At 45.1% G+C, this 17,892-nt stretch overlaps 10 non-coding genes across 10 annotated transcripts; all 10 read left to right on the top strand.

The window, feature by feature from the left end:
• The first annotated feature begins 257 nt into the window (after nucleotides 1–257).
• Nucleotides 258–329, top strand: trnae-cuc (transfer RNA glutamic acid (anticodon CUC)). Its single transcript has one exon. It is a non-coding gene; the product is annotated as a tRNA-Glu (tRNA).
• Nucleotides 330–1,296: 967 nt separating this feature from the next.
• Nucleotides 1,297–1,368, top strand: trnae-uuc (transfer RNA glutamic acid (anticodon UUC)). Its single transcript has one exon. It is a non-coding gene; the product is annotated as a tRNA-Glu (tRNA).
• Nucleotides 1,369–2,565: 1,197 nt separating this feature from the next.
• trnae-cuc (transfer RNA glutamic acid (anticodon CUC)) lies at nucleotides 2,566–2,637 on the top strand. Its single transcript has one exon. It is a non-coding gene; the product is annotated as a tRNA-Glu (tRNA).
• Nucleotides 2,638–3,604: 967 nt separating this feature from the next.
• trnae-uuc (transfer RNA glutamic acid (anticodon UUC)) lies at nucleotides 3,605–3,676 on the top strand. The gene has a single exon. It is a non-coding gene; the product is annotated as a tRNA-Glu (tRNA).
• A 1,204-nt stretch (nucleotides 3,677–4,880) lies between these two features.
• Nucleotides 4,881–4,952, top strand: trnae-cuc (transfer RNA glutamic acid (anticodon CUC)). The gene has a single exon. It is a non-coding gene; the product is annotated as a tRNA-Glu (tRNA).
• A 967-nt stretch (nucleotides 4,953–5,919) lies between these two features.
• On the top strand, nucleotides 5,920–5,991 carry trnae-uuc (transfer RNA glutamic acid (anticodon UUC)). The gene has a single exon. It is a non-coding gene; the product is annotated as a tRNA-Glu (tRNA).
• Nucleotides 5,992–7,193: 1,202 nt separating this feature from the next.
• Nucleotides 7,194–7,265, top strand: trnae-cuc (transfer RNA glutamic acid (anticodon CUC)). The gene has a single exon. It is a non-coding gene; the product is annotated as a tRNA-Glu (tRNA).
• Nucleotides 7,266–8,231: 966 nt separating this feature from the next.
• On the top strand, nucleotides 8,232–8,303 carry trnae-uuc (transfer RNA glutamic acid (anticodon UUC)). The gene has a single exon. It is a non-coding gene; the product is annotated as a tRNA-Glu (tRNA).
• Nucleotides 8,304–9,491: 1,188 nt separating this feature from the next.
• On the top strand, nucleotides 9,492–9,563 carry trnae-cuc (transfer RNA glutamic acid (anticodon CUC)). Its single transcript has one exon. It is a non-coding gene; the product is annotated as a tRNA-Glu (tRNA).
• A 1,202-nt stretch (nucleotides 9,564–10,765) lies between these two features.
• trnae-cuc (transfer RNA glutamic acid (anticodon CUC)) lies at nucleotides 10,766–10,837 on the top strand. Its single transcript has one exon. It is a non-coding gene; the product is annotated as a tRNA-Glu (tRNA).
• The last annotated feature ends 7,055 nt before the right edge of the window (nucleotides 10,838–17,892 follow it).

Genomic DNA, 17,892 nt, shown 5'->3' with positions numbered 1-17,892 from the left:
AAGTTTCACAGGAGCTACAGTGATCAAGTTGGTGGGTTTTGGAAATTGGAAGTTACACATGAGCAGCTTGTTGGGCTATTTCACCTCACTGTCGATTTCGTGGTCCAGCGAACAACAATTGCTGTTGTGATTAGCTTAAGATGTCACTTCTGTTCATTCTAAACATGTAATTTTGTATATTTCTAATTAAAACTGGGAAATAAGAATGAAAGGCGAATGATATACTGTCAGACGGGTTAAAACCCTGTTTGTCCGTTTCCCTGGTGGTCTAGTGGTTAGGATTTGGCGCTCTCACCGCCGCGGCCCGGGTTCAATTCCCGGTCAGGGAATGATGCTTTATTGTTGTCCACCAAACCGTTCAACGAAGCTGAATCGCAGTTTCACAGGAAAGAGCTCTGCCAGAATCAGAAAAGTGATATTTGTCGTTTCACATCAGAGCTGAAAAAGTCATCAGTGCATCAGGTCGAGAACAAATACAGAGGCAGGAAGAAACGGTCAGTGATTGGCTGCAGTGCAAGTGAGAGAGATGTTGACGCAAGCGCAAATCTGCGTGGTATTGGGCCAGATGTTATTGCTCTCACAGACAGAAATATCTCCCCGATTTGGGTGCAAATCTCCAACGTGATGACAAGAAAACTTCTCACTGAAATTATTCAGTCCATTGAGGTCACAGGATCTGAATACACCTAAAGAAGCTCAAAGGATGTTCCACTGACTGAGGAATTGTTTAAATGCTGCTCGGAGGTTAAGTGAGCGGGGTATAATCTACCTGCATGTTTCTGAGCCTGTGCTCGGTGTATTGGGAGCTTTGCTCCTGGTTGGAGTGTCCCCGGGATGGGCAGTAACCCGCTGATTGAAGCTGAGTTTGTGTTTGTTACGCAAACGTGTGATAGTTTCAGTTCAGAAAAAGATCAACAAAAATTGGAAACTATTCTAATTTTGATCAAAACTTAATTGCGAAAAGGATTAACTATGTTTTCAAAAATTAAAATGAGTTATTTGAAATTACGAATGAATGTCCGCCGGATGACGAGTTGTCAGTTTCACAGGGGCCACAGTGATAAGGTTGGTGGGTTTAGGAAATTGGAAGTTACACATGAGCAGCTTTTGGGACTATTTCACCTCACTGTCGATTTCATGTTCCAGCGAACAACAATCGGTGTTGTGATTGGCTGAAGATGTCACTTGTGTTCATTTTAAACATGTAATTTTGTATACTTCTAATGAAAACTCGGAAATCAAAATAAAAGGTGAGTGATATACTGTCAACCCAGGTTACCTTTGTTATCGTTAGTTTCCCTGGTGGTCTAGTGGTTAGGATTCGGCGCTTTCACCGCCGCGGCTCGGGTTCGATTCCCGGTCAGGGAATGATCAATTATTGTTGTCCAGCAGAATGTTCAATGAAACCGAATCGCAGTTTCACAGAAAAGAGCTCTGCCAGAATCAGTACATTTGTTTCACATCAGAGCTGAAACAGTCACAAGTGCAGCAGGTGGAGAACAAAGACAGGGGCAGGAAGAAACGGACAGTGATTGGCTGCAAAGTGAGAGAGATTATGAAGCAAGCGAAAATTTGAGTGGTATTGGGCCAGATTTTGATGCTCACACAGACACAGTAATCCCCCCCCCCCCCCCCCCCGATCAGGGTCCGAATCTCGGGCGTGATAACAAGAAAACTTCGAACACAAATTATTCAGTCCATTGAGGTCACAGGAGCTGAATACAACAGAAGAAGCTCAAAGGAAATGATACACACTGAGGGATTGTGTAAATGCTGCTCGGAGGTTAAGTGAGCGGGGTATAATCTACCTGCATGTTTCTGAGCCTGTGCTCGGTGTATTGGGAGCTTTGCTCCTGGTTACAGTGTCCCCGTGATGGGCAGTTAGCCGCTGATTGAAGCTGCAGTCCCTGCGTTCTGCTGGCAGCGGGTGAATGGAGAATTAGGGTAAAATCCTGCTGCTTGTCCCTCTCTCACCCACTGTGGAGCCGGGGAAGAGAGAAACACATTCCAAAAGTGTAAATGTCACAAGGCTGTGAGATGACGTGTTGTGTTAATGTTTAACAACAAATCGAAACGAGGAAGCTTTGCCTCATAATTACAGATGAGTAAGTTTTAATGTTCGTGCCCTGTCTGAAACAGGGGAGTTTGTTTATGTTCAGCAAACGTGATAGTTTCACTTCAGAAAAAGATCAACATAAACTGGAAACTTCAAATTTTGATCAAAACTTAATTGCGACAAAAAATGTTTTTAACAATTGAAATGAGTTATTCCTATTTACTGATGAATGTCTGCCGGATGTTGCGTTGTAAGTTTCACAGGAGCCACAGTGATCAAGTTGGTGGGTTTTGGAAATTGGAAGCTACACATGAGCAGCTTGTTGGGCTATTTCACCTCACTGTCGATTTCGTGGTCCAGCGAACAACAATTGCTGTTGTGATTAGCTTAAGATGTGACTTCTGTTCATTCTAAACATGTAATTTTGTATATTTCTAATTAAAACTGGGAAATAAGAATGAAAGGCGAATGATATACTGTCAGACGGGTTAAAACCCTGTTTGTCCGTTTCCCTGGTGGTCTAGTGGTTAGGATTTGGCGCTCTCACCGCCGCGGCCCGGGTTCAATTCCCGGTCAGGGAATGATGCTTTATTGTTGTCCACCAAACCGTTCAACGAAGCTGAATCGCAGTTTCACAGGAAAGAGCTCTGCCAGAATCAGAAAAGTGATATTTGTCGTTTCACATCAGAGCTGAAAAAGTCATCAGTGCATCAGGTCGAGAACAAATACAGAGGCAGGAAGAAACGGTCAGTGATTGGCTGCAGTGCAAGTGAGAGAGATGTTGACGCAAGCGCAAATCTGCGTGGTATTGGGCCAGATGTTATTGCTCTCACAGACAGAAATATCTCCCCGATTTGGGTGCAAATCTCCAACGTGATGACAAGAAAACTTCTCACTGAAATTATTCAATCCATTGAGGTCACAGGATCTGAATACACCTAAAGAAGCTCAAAGAATGTTCCACTGACTGAGGAATTGTTTAAATGCTGCTCGGAGGTTAAGTGAGCGGGGTATAATCTACCTGCATGTTTCTGAGCCTGTGCTCGGTGTATTGGGAGCTTTGCTCCTGGTTGGAGTGTCCCCGGGATGGGCAGTAACCCGCTGATTGAAGCTGAGTTTGTGTTTGTTACGCAAACGTGTGATAGTTTCAGTTCAGAAAAAGATCAACAAAAATTGGAAACTATTCTAATTTTGATCAAAACTTAATTGCGAAAAGGATTAACTATGTTTTCAAAAATTAAAATGAGTTATTTGAAATTACGAATGAATGTCCGCCGGATGACGAGTTGTCAGTTTCACAGGGGCCACAGTGATAAGGTTGGTGGGTTTAGGAAATTGGAAGTTACACATGAGCAGCTTTTGGGACTATTTCACCTCACTGTCGATTTCATGTTCCAGCGAACAACAATCGGTGTTGTGATTGGCTGAAGATGTCACTTGTGTTCATTTTAAACATGTAATTTTGTATACTTCTAATGAAAACTCGGAAATCAAAATAAAAGGTGAGTGATATACTGTCAACCCAGGTTACCTTTGTTATCGTTAGTTTCCCTGGTGGTCTAGTGGTTAGGATTCGGCGCTTTCACCGCCGCGGCTCGGGTTCGATTCCCGGTCAGGGAATGATCACTTATTGTTGTCCAGCAGAATGTTCAATGAAACTGAATCGCAGTTTCACAGAAAAGAGCTCTGCCAGAATCAGTACATTTGTTTCACATCAGAGCTGAAAAAGTCACAAGTGCAGCAGGTGGAGAACAAAGACAGGGGCAGGAAGAAACGGACAGTGATTGGCTGCAAAGTGAGAGAGATTATGAAGCAAGCGAAAATTTGAGTGGTATTGGGCCAGATTTTGATGCTCACACAGACACAGTAATCCCCCCCCCCCCCCCCCCCCCCCCCCGATCAGGGTCCGAATCTCGGGCGTGATAACAAGAAAACTTCGAACACAAATTATTCAGTCCATTGAGGTCACAGGAGCTGAATACAACAGAAGAAGCTCAAAGGAAATGATACTCACTGAGGGATTGTGTAAATGCTGCTCGGAGGTTAAGTGAGCGGGGTATAATCTACCTGCATGTTTCTGAGCCTGTGCTCGGTGTATTGGGAGCTTTGCTCCTGGTTACAGTGTCCCCGGGATGGGCAGTTAGCCGCTGGTTGAAGCTGCAGTCCCTGCGTTCTGCTGGCAGCGGGTGAATGGAGAATTAGGGTAAAATCCTGCTGCTTGTCCCTCTCTCACCCACTGTGGAGCCGGGGAAGAGAGAAACACATTCGAAAAGTGTAAATGTCACAAGGCTGTGAGATGACGTGTTGTGTTAATGTTTAACAACAAATCGAAACGAGGAAGCTTTGCCTCATAATTACAGATGAGTAAGTTTTAATGTTCGTGCCCTGTCTGAAACAGGGGAGTTTGTTTATGTTCAGCAAACGTGATAGTTTCACTTCAGAAAAAGATCAACATAAACTGGAAACTTCAAATTTTGATCAAAACTTAATTGCGACAAAAAATGTTTTTAACAATTGAAATGAGTTATTCCTATTTACTGATGAATGTCTGCCGGATGTTGCGTTGTAAGTTTCACAGGAGCCACAGTGATCAAGTTGGTGGGTTTTGGAAATTGGAAGTTACACATGAGCAGCTTGTTGGGCTATTTCACCTCACTGTCGATTTCGTGGTCCAGCGAACAACAATTGCTGTTGTGATTAGCTTAAGATGTCACTTCTGTTCATTCTAAACATGTAATTTTGTATATTTCTAATTAAAACTGGGAAATAAGAATGAAAGGCGAATGATATACTGTCAGACGGGTTAAAACCCTGTTTGTCCGTTTCCCTGGTGGTCTAGTGGTTAGGATTTGGCGCTCTCACCGCCGCGGCCCGGGTTCAATTCCCGGTCAGGGAATGATGCTTTATTGTTGTCCACCAAACCGTTCAACGAAGCTGAATCGCAGTTTCACAGGAAAGAGCTCTGCCAGAATCAGAAAAGTGATATTTGTCGTTTCACATCAGAGCTGAAAAAGTCATCAGTGCATCAGGTCGAGAACAAATACAGAGGCAGGAAGAAACGGTCAGTGATTGGCTGCAGTGCAAGTGAGAGAGATGTTGACGCAAGCGCAAATCTGCGTGGTATTGGGCCAGATGTTATTGCTCTCACAGACAGAAATATCTCCCCGATTTGGGTGCAAATCTCCAACGTGATGACAAGAAAACTTCTCACTGAAATTATTCAGTCCATTGAGGTCACAGGATCTGAATACACCTAAAGAAGCTCAAAGAATGTTCCACTGACTGAGGAATTGTTTAAATGCTGCTCGGAGGTTAAGTGAGCGGGGTATAATCTACCTGCATGTTTCTGAGCCTGTGCTCGGTGTATTGGGAGCTTTGCTCCTGGTTGGAGTGTCCCCGGGATGGGCAGTAACCCGCTGATTGAAGCTGAGTTTGTGTTTGTTACGCAAACGTGTGATAGTTTCAGTTCAGAAAAAGATCAACAAAAATTGGAAACTATTCTAATTTTGATCAAAACTTAATTGCGAAAAGGATTAACTATGTTTTCAAAAATTAAAATGAGTTATTTGAAATTACGAATGAATGTCCGCCGGATGACGAGTTGTCAGTTTCACAGGGGCCACAGTGATAAGGTTGGTGGGTTTAGGAAATTGGAAGTTACACATGAGCAGCTTTTGGGACTATTTCACCTCACTGTCGATTTCATGTTCCAGCGAACAACAATCGGTGTTGTGATTGGCTGAAGATGTCACTTGTGTTCATTTTAAACATGTAATTTTGTATACTTCTAATGAAAACTCGGAAATCAAAATAAAAGGTGAGTGATATACTGTCAACCCAGGTTACCTTTGTTATCGTTAGTTTCCCTGGTGGTCTAGTGGTTAGGATTCGGCGCTTTCACCGCCGCGGCTCGGGTTCGATTCCCGGTCAGGGAATGATCACTTATTGTTGTCCAGCAGAATGTTCAATGAAACTGAATCGCAGTTTCACAGAAAAGAGCTCTGCCAGAATCAGTACATTTGTTTCACATCAGAGCTGAAAAAGTCACAAGTGCAGCAGGTGGAGAACAAAGACAGGGGCAGGAAGAAACGGACAGTGATTGGCTGCAAAGTGAGAGAGATTATGAAGCAAGCGAAAATTTGAGTGGTATTGGGCCAGATTTTGATGCTCACACAGACACAGTAATCCCCCCCCCCCCCCCCCCCCCCCCGATCAGGGTCCGAATCTCGGGCGTGATAACAAGAAAACTTCGAACACAAATTATTCAGTCCATTGAGGTCACAGGAGCTGAATACAACAGAAGAAGCTCAAAGGAAATGATACTCACTGAGGGATTGTGTAAATGCTGCTCGGAGGTTAAGTGAGCGGGGTATAATCTACCTGCATGTTTCTGAGCCTGTGCTCGGTGTATTGGGAGCTTTGCTCCTGGTTACAGTGTCCCCGGGATGGGCAGTTAGCCGCTGGTTGAAGCTGCAGTCCCTGCGTTCTGCTGGCAGCGGGTGAATGGAGAATTAGGGTAAAATCCTGCTGCTTGTCCCTCTCTCACCCACTGTGGAGCCGGGGAAGAGAGAAACACATTCGAAAAGTGTAAATGTCACAAGGCTGTGAGATGACGTGTTGTGTTAATGTTTAACAACAAATCGAAACGAGGAAGCTTTGCCTCATAATTACAGATGAGTAAGTTTTAATGTTCGTGCCCTGTCTGAAACAGGGGAGTTTGTTTATGTTCAGCAAACGTGATAGTTTCACTTCAGAAAAAGATCAACATAAACTGGAAACTTCAAATTTTGATCAAAACTTAATTGCGACAAAAAATGTTTTTAACAATTGAAATGAGTTATTCCTATTTACTGATGAATGTCTGCCGGATGTTGCGTTGTAAGTTTCACAGGAGCCACAGTGATCAAGTTGGTGGGTTTTGGAAATTGGAAGTTACACATGAGCAGCTTGTTGGGCTATTTCACCTCACTGTCGATTTCGTGGTCCAGCGAACAACAATTGCTGTTGTGATTAGCTTAAGATGTCACTTCTGTTCATTCTAAACATGTAATTTTGTATATTTCTAATTAAAACTGGGAAATAAGAATGAAAGGCGAATGATATACTGTCAGACGGGTTAAAACCCTGTTTGTCAGTTTACCTGGTGGTCTAGTGGTTAGGATTTGGCGCTCTCACCGCCGCGGCCCGGGTTCAATTCCCGGTCAGGGAATGATGCTTTATTGTTGTCCACCAAACCGTTCAACGAAGCTGAATCGCAGTTTCACAGGAAAGAGCTCTGCCAGAATCAGAAAAGTGATATTTGTCGTTTCACATCAGAGCTGAAAAAGTCACAAGTGCATCAGGTCGAGAACAAATACAGAGGCAGGAAGAAACGGTCAGTGATTGGCTGCAGTGCAAGTGAGAGAGATGTTGACGCAAGCGCAAATCTGCGTGGTATTGGGCCAGATGTTATTGCTCTCACAGGCAGAAATATCTCCCCGATTTGGGTGCAAATCTCCAACGTGATGACAAGAAAACTTCTCACTGAAATTATTCAGTCCATTGAGGTCACAGGATCTGAATACACCTAAAGAAGCTCAAAGGATGTTCCACTGACTGAGGAATTGTTTAAATGCTGCTCGGAGGTTAAGTGAGCGGGGTATAATCTACCTGCATGTTTCTGAGCCTGTGCTCGGTGTATTGGGAGCTTTGCTCCTGGTTGGAGTGTCCCCGGGATGGGCAGTAACCCGCTGATTGAAGCTGAGTTTGTGTTTGTTACGCAAACGTGTGATAGTTTCAGTTCAGAAAAAGATCAACAAAAATTGGAAACTATTCTAATTTTGATCAAAACTTAATTGCGAAAAGGATTAACTATGTTTTCAAAAATTAAAATGAGTTATTTGAAATTACGAATGAATGTCCGCCGGATGACGAGTTGTCAGTTTCACAGGGGCCACAGTGATAAGGTTGGTGGGTTTAGGAAATTGGAAGTTACACATGAGCAGCTTTTGGGACTGTTTCACCTCACTGTCGATTTCATGTTCCAGCGAACAACAATCGGTGTTGTGATTGGCTGAAGATGTCACTTGTGTTCATTTTAAACATGTAATTTTGTATACTTCTAATGAAAACTCGGAAATCAAAATAAAAGGTGAGTGATATACTGTCAACCCAGGTTACTTTGTTATCGTTAGTTTCCCTGGTGGTCTAGTGGTTAGGATTCGGCGCTTTCACCGCCGCGGCTCGGGTTCGATTCCCGGTCAGGGAATGATCAATTATTGTTGTCCAGCAGAATGTTCAATGAAACTGAATCGCAGTTTCACAGAAAAGAGCTCTGCCAGAATCAGTACATTTGTTTCACATCAGAGCTGAAAAAGTCACAAGCGCAGCAGGTGGAGAACAAAGACAGGGGCAGGAAGAAACGGACAGTGATTGGCTGCAAAGTGAGAGAGATTATGAAGCAAGCGAAAATTTGAGTGGTATTGGGCCAGATTTTGATGCTCACACAGACACAGTAATCCCCCCCCCCGATCAGGGTCCGAATCTCGGGCGTGATAACAAGAAAACTTCGAACACAAATTATTCAGTCCATTGAGGTCACAGGAGCTGAATACAACAGAAGAAGCTCAAAGGAAATGATACACACTGAGGGATTGTGTAAATGCTGCTCGGAGGTTAAGTGAGCGGGGTATAATCTACCTGCATGTTTCTGAGCCTGTGCTCGGTGTATTGGGAGCTTTGCTCCTGGTTACAGTGTCCCCGTGATGGGCAGTTAGCCGCTGATTGAAGCTGCAGTCCCTGCGTTCTGCTGGCAGCGGGTGAATGGAGAATTAGGGTAAAATCCTGCTGCTTGTCCCTCTCTCACCCACTGTGGAGCCGGGGAAGAGAGAAACACATTCCAAAAGTGTAAATGTCACAAGGCTGTGAGATGACGTGTTGTGTTAATGTTTAACAACAAATCGGAATGAGGAAGCTTTGCCTCCTAATTACAGATGAGTAAGTTTTAATGTTCCTGCCCTGTCTGAAACAGGGGAGTTTGTTTATGTTCAGCAAACGTGATAGTTTCACTTCAGAAAAAGATCAACATAAACTGGAAACTTCAAATTTTGATCAAAACTTAATTGCGACAAAAAATGTTTTTAACAATTGAAATGAGTTATTCCTATTTACTGATGAATGTCTGCCGGATGTTGCGTTGTAAGTTTCACAGGAGCCACAGTGATCAAGTTGGTGGGTTTTGGAAATTGGAAGTTACACATGAGCAGCTTGTTGGGCTATTTCACCTCACTGTCGATTTCATGTTCCAGCGAACAACAATTGCTGTTGTGATTAGCTAAAGATGTCACTTCTGTTCATTCTAAATATGTAATTTTGTATATTTCTAATTAAAACTGGGAAATAAGAATGAAAGGCGAATGCTATACTGTCAGACGGGTTAAAACCCTGTTTGTCTGTTACCCTGGTGGTCTAGTGGTTAGGATTCGGCGCTCTCACCGCCGCGGCCCGGGTTCAATTCCCGGTCAGGGAATGATGAATTATTGTTGTCCACCAAACCGTTCAACGAAGCTGAATCGTAGTTTCACAGAAAAGAGCTGTGCCAGAATCAGTTCAGTGACATTTGTCGTTTCACATCAGAGCTGAAAAAGTCACAAGTGCAGCAGGTGGAGAACAAATACAGAGGCAGGAAGAAACTGACAGTGATTGGCTGCAAAGTGAGAGAGATTATGAAGCAAGCGAAAATTTGAGTGGTGTTGGGCCAGATTTTGATGATCACACAGACACAATAATCTTCCCCCCCCCCCCGATCAGGGTCCGAATCTCGGGCGTGATGACAAGAAAACTTCGAACTCAAATTATTCAGTCCATTGAGGTCACAGGAGCTGAATACAACAGAAGAAGCTCAAAGGAAATGATACTCACTGAGGGATTGTGTAAATGCTGCTCGGAGGTTAAGTGAGCGGGGTATAATCTACCTGCATGTTTCTGAGCCTGTGCTCGGTGTATTGGGAGCTTTGCTCCTGGTTACAGTGTCCCCGGGATGGGCAGTTAGCCGCTGATTGAAGCTGCAATTCCCCACGTTCTGCTGGCAGCGGGTGAATGGAGAATTAGGGTAAAATCCTGCTGCCTGTCCCTCTCTCACCCACTGTGGACCCGGGGAAGAGAGAAACACATTCCAAAAGTGTAAATGTCACAAGGCTGTGAGATGACGTGTTGTGTTAATGTTTAACAACAAATCGGAATGAGGAAGCTTTGCCTCCTAATTACAGATGAGTAAGTTTTAATGTTCCTGCCCTGTCTGAAACAGGGGAGTTTGTTTATGTTCAGCAAACGTGACAGTTTCACTTCAGAAAAAGATCAACATAAACTGGAAACTTCAAATTTTGATCAAAACTTAATTGCGACAAAAATGTTTTTAACAACTGAAATGAGTTATTTCTATTTACTGATGAATGTCCGCCGGATGTTGCGTTGTAAGTTTCACAGGAGCCACAGTGATCAAGTTGGTGGGTTTTGGAAATTGGAAGTTACACATGAGCAGCTTGTTGGGCTATCTCACCTCACTGTCGATTTCGTGTACCAGCGAACAACAATTGCTGTTGTGATTGTCTGACGATTTCACTTCTGTTCATTCTAAACATGTAATTTTGTATATTTCTAATTAAAACTGGGAAATAAGAATGAAAGGCGAATGATATGCTGTCAGACGGGTTAAAACCCTGTTTGTCAGTTTCCCTGGTGGTCTAGTGGTTAGGATTTGGCGCTCTCACCGCCGCGGCCCGGGTTCAATTCCCGGTCAGGGAATGATGCTTTATTGTTGTCCACCAAACCGTTCAACGAAGCTGAATCGCAGTTTCAAAAGAGCTCTGCCAGAATCAGTTAAGTGATATTTGTCGTTTCACATAAGAGCTGAAAAAGTCAGGTCGAGAACAAATACAGAGACAGGAAGAAACGGACAGTGATTGGCTGCAATTGAGAGAAATGTTGACGCAAGCGCAAATCTGCGTGTTATTGGGCCAGATTTTGTTGCTCACACCGACACAATTATCCTCCAGATCAGGGTCCGAATCTCGGGCGTGATGACAAGAAAACTTCGAACTGAAATAATTCAGTCCATTGAGGCCACAGGAGCTGAATACAACAGAAGAAGCTCAAAGGAAGGGCCACTCACTGAGGGATTGTGTAAATGCTGCTCGGAGGTTAAGTGAGCGGGGTATAATGTACCTGCATGTTTCTGAGCCTGTGCTCGGTGTATTGGGAGCTTTGCTCCTGGTTGGAGTGTCCCCGGGATGGGCAGTTAGCCGCTGATTGAAGCTGCAGTCCCCGCGTTCTGCTGGCAGCAAGTGAATGGAGAGTTCGGGTAAAATCCTGCTGCTTGTCCCTCTCTCACCCACTGTGGAGCCAGGTGGAGAACAAATACAGAGGCAGGAAGAAACGGACAGTGATTGGCTGCAAGGTGAGAGAGATGCTGACGCAAGCGAAAATCTGGCTGGTATTCGGCCAGATTTTGTTTGAATTTGGTAAATGCCATTGTTTGGTGGAAGTTGGTTCCTAGGTCACACCAGAGGTTGAACTGTGTAAATTCAGGATCACTTCAATACAGAGCATCCCACACACACAGTGAGTCTCCGGGAAAGAGAATTGGCAACTAACTGAAAAGAGGTTAAAATCTGAATTGTGCGGTGATCAGGCTTGTATATTTCTAAAATCGTTCAGAGGATAAACGACACAAAATATGACAATGTAACTGGGATTGGATAATATTTATACGTGGACGATAACGGTGAATTATTACAGCATTGGACTGTTGGCATTATTTAAATATTTTCCGGATCAGAATGAATGGATATTTCACCCCATTCCTTAACTCGTCTCGGAATTTACTCTGTGTCCCAGCATAAATAAACGGGTTGCTGCAGTAACTGAGCACCTGCAAGATAATTCCGCTTTCCTCCAGAATATAATTTGATTCCTCGAAGTTGGAGCCAGAGAAATAAGTAGTTCCCGCAATCCTAACGTAGAGGAAGGCAATCACAGTTAACACATAGGACAGGATGAAGCTGCCCGAGATGGCGACCAGTAAAACAATGGACTTTCTCCGCTTCTCCATCTCCGGGTCACTCTCATTCTCTCCATTGTTCTGGCTCCTGAGTCTCCTGCGGGCTCTGTTGGCCACTCGGATGTTTCTGATGGTCAGAGCATTGAGCAATATAATCAGAATGAATGAGAGCCAAGTGGAAATGCGGATTATCCAGTCATATGCGATCCATACTGGTGATGTGTAAAACATGACCTTTACACTGCAGAACCAGGGCACGTCATTAATTATGTACAACGGTTTATAAATCAAATACAGGAAAGAAGATGCAAAACAGCAACATATACAAATTGCCACGATGGCAACTGCCGCTGGCTTCGCTCTGCAATATTTTGTTTTCAGATTTTGGCAACAAATTGCCACGTATCTGTCAAAGGTGAAAGCCACTGTTAGCCATACAGAAACTCCAAACACTGTGCAGTTTAGGACAGCACGGCAACGACATACGTGTGTGATGGACAGGAAAGTGAATGGGAAATAAATGCCAGCAATCCGGTTTAGTATTACAGAGCTAACAATGACTGTGAAGTCTGACACTGCCATAGACACCAAGTAGCAGGTGATACATCGGGAGTAGCCACATCTTCCTCGGGACAGGATCACGATCGCTGCCAAGTTTGCTGCAACAATTAGGAAATAAAGAGAGAGATGGATGCGTAGAATGTGTGCCGGTGAGATTACGACAGCAGCTAAATTACACATACATTCAAAGAAAAATCATAATTCTAGTGGCTTATGTGTGAAATCTCCACCTTTTCTCTTGGTACTTTCTTGTCAATGCTCAACCCCGACATAGAAACATAGAAAATAGGTGCAGGAGTAGGCCATTCGGCCCTTCGAGCCTGTACCACCATTCAATACGATCATGGCTGATCATGCAAATTCAGTATCCCACTCCCACTCTCTCTCCATACCCTTGATCCCTTTAGCTGCAAGGGCCAATCCCAGCTCCCTCTTGAATATATCCGATGAACTGGACCCAACAGCTTTCTGTGGCAGAGAATTCCACAAGCTCACAACTCTCCGAGAGAAGACATTCTTCCTCACCTCAGTCCTGAGTGGCTTACCCCTTATTCTTAGGCTGGGACCCCCTAGTTCTGGAAGTTCCGAACATCGGGAACATTCTTCCCGCATTTAGCCTGTCCAGTCCCATCAGGATTTTCTATGTTTCTATGAGATCCCCTCTCGTTCTTCTAAACTCCAGTGAGTACAAGCCCAGTCGATCCTGTCTTTCAAATGTCAGTCCTGCCATCCTGTGAATTAGTAAGATGAACATTCGCTGGAAACCCTCAATGGTAAGGATGTCCTTCCTCAAACTCGGACACCAAAACTGCACACAATACTCAAGGTGTGGCCTCACTAAGGCCCTGTATAACTGCAGCAAGACATCCCTATTCCTATACTCAAATCCTCTCGCTATGAAGGCCAGCACGCCATTAGCTTTCCTCACCACCTGCTGTACCTGTATGCCAACCTTCAGCGACTGTTCCACCATGTCACCCAGGCCTCGTTACACTTCCCCTGTTCCTAAACTGCCACCATTCAGATAATAATCTGCCTTCCTGCGTTTGCCACCAAAGTGGATAACCTCACATTTACCCATTTTATATTGCATTTGCCAAGTATATGCCCACTCAGCCAGCCTGTCGAAGTCACCCTGCAGCCTCTTTGCATCCTTCTCACTGCACACTCTGCCACCCAGCTTAGTGTCATTTGCACATTTGGAGATATTGCATGCAATTCCTTCGTCCAAATCATTAGTGTATTTTGGGAACAGTTGGGATCTCAGCACTGAACCCTGCAGTACCCCACTAGTCACTTCCTGCCACTCTGAAAATGACCCATTTATTCCCACTCTCTGATTCCTGTCTGCCAACCAGTTCTCTATCCACGTCAATACATTACCACCGACCCCCCCCCCATCCCCCCCCCCAACACCCCCCCCCCCCCACACCCCCCCCCCCCCCACCCCCAACCTGCCGCCCCATAGCATGAGTTTTAATTTTGCTCACTAATCTCGTATGTGGGAGCTTGTCAAAAACCTTTTGAAAGTCCGGATACACAACATCCACTGCTTCACCATTGTCCACTCTGGTCACATCCTCAAAAATTCCAGAAGGTCTGTCAAGCATGATTTCCCTTTAGTGAATCCATCTTGACTTGGACCGATCCTGTCCCACTTTCCAAATGGTTCAGCTATTTCATCCATAGTAATTGACTCCAGTATTCTCTCCACCACTGATGTCAGGCTAGCCGGTCTATGATTCCCCGTTTTCTCCCTCCCTCCCTTTTTTTAAATTGGGCTTACATGACCAACTCCTTTTCTGTGCTAAAAATCGCCGCAAATGTATTTTATTATCACTGAACTGTGTGAATGATACAACAATGTACAATAATCTAGTAGACCATGCCGGAGAACATAACGGTTACCAGAAATAACATGAACCAAACTCATGGGCACCACATCAAGTAGAAAAAATAAAATCAATAACGTATTACACAACATCTCTAAATACTTTATACTTTACAGAATAGAATCCCTACAGTACAGAAGAAGACCATTCGGCTCATTGAGTCCGCACCAACCCTCTGAAAGAGCACCCAGGCCCACTCCCCCAGCCTATCTCCATAATCCTGTAACCCCATCTAAACCTTTCAGATTCAGGGACAATTTAGCATGGCCAATCCACCTAACCATCACATCTTTGGACTGTGGGAGAAAACCGGAGCACCCACAGGAAACCCATGCACTATGGGGAGAACAACCTCCACACAGGGCGGAACTGAACCTGGGGCCATGGCGCTGTGAGGCAGCAGTGCTAACCACTGTGCCGCACGAATAATATATGCAATAACAGAGCCCAAAAATAAATTAATAACAACACTTGTATTTAAAATGTGTTATATCCGGCTCGGACTTTAAGCGATCTCTTCATGTGAATGAATTGAAAACTATCATTAGAGCGGAGCTGCTGATTGGCTGATTGCTGATTGGCTGTTGCGGGGGAAATTTGCATACGCCGTTGTGCTCACCCTAACTTGAAGGTGTACCTGAGAAAGAGACCCTAGCTGTTCAAGTGAAGACAAGCATCCAGCAGAGGTCAGTAGAGCGGAGCTGCTGATTGGCTGTTGCCGGGAAAATTTGCATACGCCGTTGTGCTCACCCTAACTTGAAGGTGGTTTGTGGAGGAGTTGTTGTCAAGTGACACTTAAACCCAAAACACTTCTTCACTCATCTAACCCCAAAAAAACAACCGCTTTAAAGATCAAGAGGAAGGCTCGACAGCAGGCAGAAGGAGAAAGAAGTTGAACTGTGATGTCACGGCCTGCAGGTAAGGGATTGGCTGGTGACTGGTAAGTAGTTTTTATTTTATTTTCACTCAGGTATTATTGTGCGGGGCGCAGTGGTTGCTGAGTGAGTGCTTGCTGAGAAGGGGAGTGAATAACAGGTAAGCTCTTTCTTTCTTTTTCTTTTTTTATCTAAAGGGGATGGCAGGGAAGGTAGTGCAATGTTCCTCCTGCAGAATGTTTGAGGTGAGGGACTCCGTCAGTGTCCCTCCTGATTTCATCTGTGGGAAGTGCACCCATCTCCAGCTCCTCAGAAACCGCGTTAGGGAACTGGAGCTGGAGCTGGATGAACTTCGGATCATTCGGGAGGCAGAGGTGGTCATAGATAGAAGCTTCAGGGATGCAGTTACTCCGAAGAATAAAGATAAATGGGTGACGGTGAGAGGGGCTGGGAGGAAGCAGTCAGTACAGGGATCCCCTGTGGTCGTTCCCCTTAGTAACAAGTATACCGCATTGGACACTGTTGGGGGGAGGGGGCATACCAGGGGTAAGCCATGGGGTACAGGTCTCTGGCACAGAGTCTGCCCCTGTTGCTCAGAAGGGAAGTGGGGAGAGGAGTAGAGCATTAGTCATTGGAGACTCCATAGTTAGGGGGATAGATAGGAGATTCTGTGGGAACGAGAGAGACTCGCGGTTGGCATGTTGCCTCCCAGGTGCCAGGGTGCGTGATGTCTCGGATCATGTTTTCGGGATCCTTAAGTGGGAGCAGCCCCAAGTCATGGTCCACATAGGTACCAACGACATAGGTAGGAAAAGGGATAGGGATGTAAGACAGGAATTCAGGGAGCTAGGGTGGAAACTTAGATCTAGGACAAACAGAGTTATTATCTCTGGGTTGTTACCCGTGCCACGTGATAGCGAGACTAGGAATAGGGAGAGAGAGGAGTTGAACACGTGGCTACAGGGATAGTGCAGGAGGGAGGGTTTCAGAATTCTGGATAATTGGGGCTCATTCTGGGGTTGGTGGGACCTCTACAAACGGGATGGTCTACACCTGGACCAGAGGGGTTCCAATATCCTGGGGGGGGAATTTGCTAATGCTCTTCGGGAGGGTTTAAACTAGTTCAGAAGGGGCTTGGGAACTTGAATTGTAGCTCCAGTATACAGGAGGTTGAGAGTAGTGAGGTCATGAGTAAGGTTTCAAAGTTGCAGGAGTGTACCAGCAGGCAGGAAGGTGGTTTAAAGTGTGTCTTCTTCAATGCCAGGAGCATCCAGAATAAAGTGGGTGAACTTGCGGAATGGGTTGGTACCTGTGACTTCGATGTTGTGGCCATTTCGGAGACATGGACAGAGCAGGGCCAGGAATGGTTTGTTGTTAACTTTGCCTTAATTCAATTGCTCTGTTTTATTACCTTTGCTCCTGAGTCACCAGGTATCTTTATGATACCGCCACGTGGTTCAAGTCCGAGTAATGATCAATAATCCAACACACCGATTAGTAAGGTTTAAATCATAGCACATTTATTATACACAGTAATCGCTACTAATTATCATAGAATTTTTTTTTAATTATCATAGAATTTGCAGTGCAGAAGGAGGCCATTCGGCCCATCGAGTCTGCACCGGCTCTTGGAAAGAGCATCCTACCCAAGGTCAACACCTCCACCCTATCCCCATAACCCAGTAACCCCACCCAACACTAAGGGCAATTTTGGACACTAAGGGCAATTTATCATGGCCAATCCACCTGACCTGCACATCTTTGGACTGTGGGAGGAAACCGGAGCACCCGGAGGAAACCCACGCACACACGGGGAGGATGTGCAGACTCCGCACAGACAGTGACCCAAGCCGGAATCGAACCTGGGACCCTGGAGCTGTGAAGCAATTGTGCTATCCACAATGCTACCGTGCTGCCATGCACAAATTCTATGTCTAAGCTACTTCTACAACTAACAGGCCTATACTTAACTTGAAACTGGCCCACCAGGTCAGGGAAACAAATGGCCTTTCATTCGGGTTCTGAGCCTGCGGGATTCGAAGTTGGTACAGATTGGTAGCTAGGAGCGCCTATCTCATAGAGCGCATTGAAGTAAGACTTACAGGTTCGATCTTCACTGCGCCAGTCATGGTCACTGTTGGTTCGTTGTTGCTGGGTGACCTGGGCAGGACGCAGAGCTGAAGAGGAGCTGATGAAGCGTGAAGCTGGAGAGGACGTGGAGAAGACAGCGACTTGAACTTGGGTCTCAATTCTTATAGTTCCCAGGGGCTTCCCGCCTTTCGGGGCGGACCCTGTACCTGGTCCCAAGTGATTGGACTTTGTCCCAATCGCTTGGTTCGATTTTCTCCAACGCTGGAGCGGTTCCCTGATCGATGGGCGGTCTTGAGGTGCTCGTTCACCTCCTTTTGTGTAGGCTTCTGCTGGCGCCGAAGAGTCTGGTTTTGCTTTGTGTTGCTTATTGTTCCCGGGGAT

The sequence above is a fragment of the Scyliorhinus torazame genome, chromosome 5 (assembly GCF_047496885.1).
Source record: "Scyliorhinus torazame isolate Kashiwa2021f chromosome 5, sScyTor2.1, whole genome shotgun sequence".
NCBI classification, from domain to species: Eukaryota; Metazoa; Chordata; class Chondrichthyes; order Carcharhiniformes; family Scyliorhinidae; genus Scyliorhinus; species Scyliorhinus torazame.
Note: the sequence above shows the minus strand (reverse complement) of the source record. Positions and strands in the feature narration are given on the sequence as shown.